This window comes from Panthera uncia, chromosome D4 (assembly GCF_023721935.1).
Source record: "Panthera uncia isolate 11264 chromosome D4, Puncia_PCG_1.0, whole genome shotgun sequence".
Classification (NCBI taxonomy): Eukaryota; Metazoa; Chordata; class Mammalia; order Carnivora; family Felidae; genus Panthera; species Panthera uncia.
The window spans coordinates 38,747,951-38,756,891 of NC_064807.1; the positions used below are offsets into that span (position 1 = coordinate 38,747,951).

At 43.5% G+C, this 8,941-nt stretch overlaps 1 non-coding gene across 1 annotated transcript; it reads right to left on the reverse strand.

The window, feature by feature from the left end:
- Nucleotides 1-5,431: 5,431 nt before the first annotated feature.
- Nucleotides 5,432-5,503, reverse strand: TRNAH-GUG (transfer RNA histidin (anticodon GUG)). Its single transcript has one exon. It is a non-coding gene; the product is annotated as a tRNA-His (tRNA).
- Nucleotides 5,504-8,941: the final 3,438 nt, after the last annotated feature.

The following is an 8,941-nucleotide window of genomic DNA, read 5'->3' on the forward strand; positions in this document are numbered from 1 at the left end:
TAAAGACAACTCTGTTGAGGTAATTCCCCCAGATTGTAGGTGGAGTCTGTTTGGTCCTCAGATCTTGATGGGAATATGCTGAAAATAGGACCTCTCTTCAGAGAACAGAAGAGTTCTAGTATGATTAGAATCCCAGTTGCAGACACCCTGGGCCAGGAACCAGTGCAGGAGAAAGAAAGAAAGAAAGAAAGAAAGAAAGAAAGAGAAAGAAAGAAAGAAAGAAAGAAAGAAAGAAAGAAAGAAAGAAAAAGAAAGAAAGAAAGAAAGAGGAAGAAAGAAAGAAAGAAAGAAAAAGAAAGAAGGAAAGAGTCCCTTGTCTTTGATGAACAACAAGGAGCAGTGCCATCTAGTGGCAGCTCATGTTTATCTTGGAGTGGGCTTGACCATGACCCTGCAAAAGCTCTTTCCTTGCTCCTTATCAAACTGGGAAACACCTTTCTGGTGGCCACAGGATCTGAAATCAAACGGCAGCCCTTGAGTGAAGACACAAGTGTGTCAAAGCTGCTGCCGATCGGAGGCTGAATCCCAGGCACGTTTTGTTTTGTTTTTGTTTTTTGGGTGTTTCCTCTTGTGCTTGTTGACTTTTGAATGCCGGGAAGTCTACACAAACAACGGAGAACAAAGGTTGTATTCCCAGGAAAGGACAGAAGGGAAGGGCAGTACTGTGATCCTTGTCAGGGTTCACACTACAGACACGTTATCTTATCTGACCCTCATATTCTCCCTGTTCTGCTAATGAACCAAGGTGCAAAGAGGTCAAGTCCAAAGTCAAACTGGCAGAAGCAGCAGAGGGGTGGAATTTGAATCCAGGTGCTGTTTAGCGAAGCTTTCTCTCTGATTCAGCATCTGTGGGAATTCTCCTCTGCCAGTTGCTGCCTGGAAGGCCCACATTTCCAGGCCCTGCCATAGACCCTCCGCCTTTTGGGGTGATGTGACTGGGATAAGAACATGTCAGAGGAGATCGGGCCACTGGAAGGACCTAGCAGCTGAGCTGTAGGAGGACAAAAAGCCCACACATCATCTCTCAAAACTCAGATCCTTGGGTGAAGTTGCTGGTGGGTAAGTGTTCTCTTTCTGCAAAGTCACCACCGGCTGCCACGTTTGGGGACACTACTGATCCAATGAGTTGAGCCTCAAGACCTCCCACCTACCCCCACAATGATGCAGAAGGCAATAGCTCCAACCATCCTTCCTGCCCAGGCCTGCTCCCTGGAAGGGATTCCATCCATGGCTGTAATAAATCATTTCCCATGCAGGAGTGTGGTTTTATTGCACAAAAAAAAAAAAACAAACCCAAAACTGCATTTTTTTTTTTATAATTAGGGAATAGACAGATGTTGATTTTTTAATACTATTCACTTTACTACAAATTCACCTCAGGCTCTTCAATTTGATTGGAAAAATAAATGTGAATTTCTTCTATTTATGAAAGATCGCTGAAATATAAACATAGAAGATATTGGAACATAAATTCTCTTCAATTCCACAGATTAATGGTGGAGATGAAAACGATACTCTGCCTTACTATACTGGACAGAGAAAGAAAGAGACAATTAGCTAAAGCCCTAGCTTCTGGTAATGAAGCAAGCATATCTAGGCCTGAATTTTTTTGTTGTTTATTTATTTTTGAGAGAGAAAGAGAAACACACACATGCACGAGCAGGGGAGGGGCAGAGAGAGGGAGGTGAGGATGGGAAGCTGGCCCTGAGCTGACAGCAAAAAGCCTGATGCAGGGCTCGAACTCACGAACCATGAGATGATGCCCTGAGCCGAAGTCGGACACTTAACCGACTGAGCCACCCAAGAGCCCCTAGTTCTGAATTTTAATTTAGTTACTCAATTACAGTTACATAGGTACAATTTTTTTGTTTGAGCAAACTCTAATAGACCACTATAGCTACACCAACATGAGTGACAAAGTAATAAGTCATACAGAGAATTAAGACTTCCTCTGGCTATTTTTGTTGACTCCCAAGATGAGAAGAAAAAGAAGGTTTCTTGAATTTTCAATTGGTAACTGACCTTATAATATGTAGAAACAAATTTAGGGGGTAACGATGCCATTGATTGGTGGAAACCATTGCTGACAAAGCCCTGCGCTCAACAAGAATTCTGTTAGTATTCTAATATCTCATCATTAATGTTAAAAAAATTGTTAAGGAATCCAGTTGCGAGTGGCTTATCTTTGTCCCGAAATGCCTTATAGCTGACATGGTGGAGAGACAATTTTTGAAAGATTATATCAGAGTCACCTAATGCTTACCAGCAAGTATTGGCTTTGGTATAAAACATAGACAATGTGAGCATGGCAACAATAATGGAGTCTGTGGACATCTTTGTAAAATGCTTTTTAAAAGGTGAAAAGCAGGGGCACCTGAATGGCTCAGTCAGGTAAGCATCCGACTTCACCTCAAATTATGATCTCACGGTTCATGGGTTCAAGCCCCACATTGGGCTCTGTGCTGACAGCTCAGAGCCTGGAGCCTGCTTCGGATTCTGTGTCTCCCTCTCTCTCCACCCCTCACCAACTTGCCCTCTGTCTCTCTCTCTCAAAAATAAATAAAACATTTAAAAAAAGTTAAAAGAAGTTATTGTCTCAGAGTTAATGTAACTAAACATTAGAATTAATTGCCTCTGACAATTCAGGCTTTAGCACTTCTGCAAACCAACTTGATACAGAGTTAGTTTTAGAACAAAAGCCCCAAATAGTTAAGCATCAGTAAGAAAAACAGATAGGGAACCCAGTGTCAATAAACTCTTTGTTGATGAAAACAACCCTTGATTTTTAGGACCCACGGTCACGGTAACCATGTGAAAAGGGAGTGAACCAGAATGGCAAACTTAGATGGGATATGGTCACTCAATAGATCTGACTTGTGCCACCTCTGGTTTAGAGTCCACTCTGTCATTTTTTGAAACTTCTGAAACCTATGGTGAGGAGCCCTTTTTCTGATGGAAATCTCTTTCTAGAACTTCTACCAATGGACACTGGATGGGGGAGGAAGGCACCATGCAGCCTTGGAATAGGAAGAATAAACCCTATCTGTTGTATCCTTCTTAGGTGCCAATGTTGCTGTTCTGTTATGAACCTTTATACTGTTTTTTTGTGGGGTTCTTTGTACATTATTCTTTTCATTCTTGCATTAACCTCCCCCCTCCCTGCTTTTTTAATTCTGAGAGCTTAGGTAACTTGCCCACGTTCAGGTGGATTTCTGTTGGCAAAGTCATCGAGAGCAGAAGCCCCCTTTCTGGCAGAGACAGAAGAGAGACAACATGAAGTGCTCTTTGTTCAAGCAGGTGCTCTGACTGTGTCCCTAAGCTCCAAGTTGGGTCCAGACTAATTGTCATATTCCGACCACTGTCCCCAACCCCGACTGTTTTTTTTTTGTTTTTTTTTTTTTTTTAATCTTTCACAAAGCAGTAAAGATGTTAATAGTTTGGGAACTGAACACATGAGTTTGTGGAAGTAGACGGCCACCGAATGGTATACTCCAGTAATGCAATGAAAAAAAAACTTTTCAGGGAGGTAACCCAGGTGGCTTCTGGGCCGCCAATTCTCTCGCTTTGGGACTGACCTCAAGACAAGGGAAGGGCTCTCCGGGCTCCATCCCCACGGACATAGCTGATTGGCCCAGTGTTGGACATCTGACCCAAGCAAAGCTAATCAAATCCTTCTCTAAGATTTTTGGAACAGTGGCGAAAGGGCCGTTTTGCAGGCAAAGACACTGTAAGATAGAAAGAGCAGGAATTGCTGCTGGCTGCCATGTTTCCAGCCATGTAATAGTTTGAGAAGACAAAGGCAAAATTCGGGAAGAAATGTGGGATGAGACGGAGTGTGTCCCGATCACTTTTCAATAACGTGATTTCGATTATTCTGAAGCTCCCTCATGTCCATACCTGGGTACATCTCTTTCTTTCAATCTGTACTTGTTGAGTCTCTGTCACTTGCAACCACTGAGCTCTGACCGACACAATCTCCTTCCAATGATTGCTTTCTTGGTCTCCTGATAAAATACATATAACCTTATACTGGCTTATTCCGTAGGCTGTCTTCGACTAAAGACCAATTGCAATTCGTCTGTCTTCTTAGAAGCATTATTCGTGCCAGCCAGCTGAGAAGGCCTTGCAGACTTGAGGCAAAGCCCAGGCTAGGCCCTCTGGGGAGGGGAGGCAGGACTTGGGAGGAATAGGGGAGGGGGGTGGGAGATTAGGGAATAAGTCGCAGGAAGAAGACACCTCAGAGTAGAAAACAGTCTTGCAAGCGAGTCTGGGAGGAAACAAAAAACACATTTGTCTCGCTGCATGATATTCTGAGGCCCACCTTTTTGAACACATAATCAAACAGAAATCGCTCTTGTTTGGAAGCGGGGGTGATTTTTATTGCAATTTTTTAGAATATCATTTGTAAGGAATCGCTGACTCTGAAAGAACTTAAGAGATTCTGTGCCTACCCTCAGCACCTATTTTCATTCGAATTTTTCTTAGTACTATATAAATAACAAACATGAGTTTTGCTAAGCCAGTGGTGAAACAGGGGCGAGAGCCATTAGAAAGCCCCTTCGAGTGATCCCTTATTTAAAACATGGCGGGTTATAATTTTAGAGCAGTAAACCTCATTATAACATACTTATATTTGACATTTTTAGGCTGTATTGTTCATGTTTTTAAGTCCTGGAGAAAGGCCCATTAAAGCCGTGTTACTCACATTAATTCAACGTTTAGCCGTTTATAATACAAACCCCAGTCTTTTGGAAAATGTCATTTAAAAAGTTTCACCATATATGGACATTATTTATTGCTTGAGCCCCATTGTCTACTTATAATATGCCCTTTATCAGACCCAAATGCCCACTTCAGAGAATTTCGTTTTGAACAACTGGCTTCTTACATTATCCAATGATGCAGGAAAGTTAAATTACAGCCAGTTCATATCATAGAAACAAAATGTTTCCTGCAATTACAGATAAGGGACAGTTCATTTTCTCTCTGTCATCCTGAAAAAAAACCTCCTGACAACAATTCATGCCTGGTTAAACAGGATTTCCACATCTACTGCTGACATCTTTCCAAATAATTCAGGCTTGTTATTACCATACAGTCCTGGCAAGGCTCAAAAGCAAGCAGACTTGACGAGTCTGCTCAAAGCAGAGCTTAAGTAGTTGTAATTAATAATAATTACATGCCCACTACACTCCAGTTTTATCATATTATCCGTCAGTGCAAATAAAAAAAACCACACACAACACGCTTGAAACAGGATTAGTGCATTCATAAAGCCACCCCGCGTACGCCCTCTCTCTAAAGTTTAAAATGTTTGCAGTGGTTTCTGTTTTATGGATTTCCATCATTCTGCGTCTGGTTGCAAAATGTTAGCTGGATGCGGGACAACCCGGGGCCAGGGCTGTTCTCCTTCAAAAGCCTTCACCCCTCCTGCCGTGACTCGGATTCGAACCGAGGTTGCTGCGGCCACAACGCAGAGTACTAACCACTATACGATCACGGCGAGCTACAGGAGAGCTGGGTACTCAGCCTCCTTCAAGAGCTACTGCACTATTAAAATTTGTGGAAACACTGCCATCTATTGCCTAAATATGCACATTCTCTGAACGCTGGGAAAGGGGAGCCGTGTCTCTGTAATCTGTCATGATGTAGAGGAGTGGTAACCGAGTGCCAGAACATGCAACCAACATTGGGAAAATTGTAGAAGGTAAGACTCACTGTCCTGCTGAAAATAACAGGACTGAGAGAAGCCGGTCTGTTGGATCACGCTTTCTACTTTTAACCAATAACGGATATGGATTTCTCACCCCCAACTGCCACCCCACCAATCATGTCGCCCCAAGTGGCATACGAATCGGAGTCTCTTTTGTGGTTTCTCCACCACCAGTCTGAAAGCCAAGTGCTTGGGCAGCACAGTCGTAAAAAATACGGCACCAACAAAATGGTCCGAGGACTGGGGACAATCAGAAATACTTGTTTTTCCTATTAGAGGAAGCCAGGATGACTATACTTCGACTGATCAATGTCAAACTCATTGATCCCTAAAAGCTAATTTTCCCCCTGAATATATAGGTTTTAAACCTCCAGTAATCTGAAGGAAAATAATCCTTAGCAATTTACCACACAAAGAAACTGGAGTGTTCCATGCTAAGTAAGTTTCAAGGGGAAATTTTTTATAAATTTCCTTATTATAATAATTCAAGGAGTCTGCACAAGATATTTCAAGGGCTGAAAACCTTAAAAGAAAGCACACAGAGAAACCTATTTCTAATCGCTGGATTATTAGCAGGGTGTCCCCTTGAAGCCCTCTAAACAGAGAGGACCCCGGGTGCAGTGGGGGCTAGCCGGCACGGTGTATGGGTGACAAGAACCTCATTCATCTGCTGAGTGGGTGCGAAAGTTCCTGTGATTCTGGAAGGAGGGTATTTCTGGAGAGGAAAGCTTGAGAGGCACATGGTCACTAGCCCCTCCCCTCTGATCATCTCTAGCCCCTTCCCTCTTCTTTCGAATTCTCCCAAACCCATTTTCCTTCCATGCTCCCAAGGAAGAGTACTACCCCAAGTTCCTGAGCCCCACGCATCTGTGGAGGCCCCAAGGCCAAGTGCTCTCTGGCCATGCCAGGAGCAGGTGGATGAACCTGGTAAGAGGTCACTCATGGCAAGGAGGTGGGGGGGGGGTGGCAAAGCAAATCTCCTGGTTGGCAAAGAGCAGTTTCCCAAAGTATCATCAGGTGTTTACCACACTTAACAATTTTTGCTATGTACCAAGTAAGCAATAAGGGAGATATTTTGAAGAAATCAACTCACAGGGTACAAACTGTAGAAGCTGATTGCCCAGATTCTAATTGCGGCTCTGTCCCTTACTAACTGAGGACCCGAGGCTGCTTATCTGACCTCTGTGTCTCAATTTTCTCCTCTGGAAAATGGAGTTAATAATAGTACCTATTTCACAGGATTGTCATGAGGATTAAATAGGTTATTACGTGCCAAAGAAACTTAAGGCTGTCAGCACTCTAGAAATCTTAGTTATATTATTATTTAAATAAAAATTGGGGGGAGGAAAATTTTTAACATTCCATGTATTCAAAATACACAGTATCACATTCCATAAATAGAGGTCATTGTGAAATAAAATGTAATGATGAAACAGTAGAATTAAAATTCTAGCCAGGTAACTCTGAGCGCTGAGCCCCAGCTCTGTTCCCTGTTAAAAAGGAAGGCGAGTCACAGAGCAGAGTTGTTGAAAACACGGCGACCTCTGGTTGACGCTTCTCCTCATCTGAACGACTGGAAGTGATTTGGAAAGGGAATAACGTTCCCGTCATAGTATAGTATTCAAGGCTATGAAGTGCCACAGTCGTCACACCCCCTTAAACTACTCCCCCTCCCCCCCCCCCACCGTATCTGTCAGACTAGGTTATGTTATGTGACAACAACCACATCTCAGTGGCTTAAATTAGGAAGGTTTTCCCCTTGCTTGTACTCTGTTCACTGCAGGGCCCTGTTCTGTGTCTCCTCACTCTGGGACCCAGGCTAAGGGAACAACTCCTGCCCTGATCACAGCTTACTGCTTTGCAATGGAAGGAGCGCTCTAGACCGTCTGGAACCAGCGGCTGAAAGTTCTTCTCGCAGCTCATTGGCTGGAACTGGTCACACGGTCCCTTCCCCTCCGCTACAAAAGGGCTGCTCCTGTAGTTGATGATGTCAGTTACCTTGTGGATAGACTCTGCGATATTTGTGCCTATTTTCTAAAAAAGTTTATTTACTTATTTTGAGAGAGAGAGCCAGTGCTGGGGAGAGGGAGCCCAGGAGGGGCATAGAGAGGGGGGGAGAGAGAATCCCAAGCAGGCCCCATGCTGTCAGTGCAGAGCCCCACGCGGGGCTCAAACTGTGAGATCGCGACCTGAACCTGCCGCTTAGCCAACGGAGCCACTGGGGTGCCCCCAAATATTCGTGCCCATTGAAGTGGGTGGGCTTTGGAACAACTACCAGGATTTTCTCCTGCCCATTCACTGTCTTCTAGGGGATATATTTCGTCCACCAATACCTACAACCCAGTTTAAAGGGGAAGACTGATTGAATCAAAATATGGTTTCTGATGTCCTTTACTTCTTTGCAATCTACCATCTGATTTTTTTTTCTGACCTTCCTATGTCAACACCAATGTTATCACTCTGCCACGAATATATCATTCACAAATACGTGTTGGAGATTTACTATAGTCCAGTCGTTGTTCTGGATCTTTAGTATTCAGCACAGAACAAGAGAGGCACGTATCATGACTTCATGGAATGTATAGTCTAGAGAGAGACAGAGAGACAGAGAGAGAGAGATGGATGAAGAACAGATGAATAAACAGAATATATGAGTTGGTGTCACGGAAAATACATATATGCACGTATTGCTTAAAGATTCTGATGAAGTACAGAAAGGCAGGGAAGGCATGGTGCTTCTTGGGGAGAGAAAGAAAGAGAGAGATGGTGAGGGAGAGAGAGAGATAGGGACAGGGAGAGAGAAAGACAGAGAGAGACAGAGAAGAAGCAGCTTGCTTGGTCTGAATTCAATTCCTTTCCCCAACCCTTTTACCTGTCTGACCTGGGGCTGGTCCCTAGACGTCTCTGGGTCTCTATTTCCTCATCAGTAAGGTAGGAGAAACTGGACTAGATTCCTCACATTTCTGATGTGCCAGACATTTAATTTACAGACACGTTGTGAATAAATTCACAAACGAGAGACACATGTAAACATTTTGAAGGAAGAAAAAGCCAATCACAAGCGAGTCCTATGGCTAGTATAGCTGTCCTTTTTGTTTTCCCCAAGTTCATAGAAGCCGTCCTTTTTGTCACCTTCTAAATATTGTCAGCTTTGTTTCCCTGCCTATGGCAACATATTTTGGACACACAGGGATTGGTCTCTTGATTTAAGTTGGGTGTAAAGAGGAA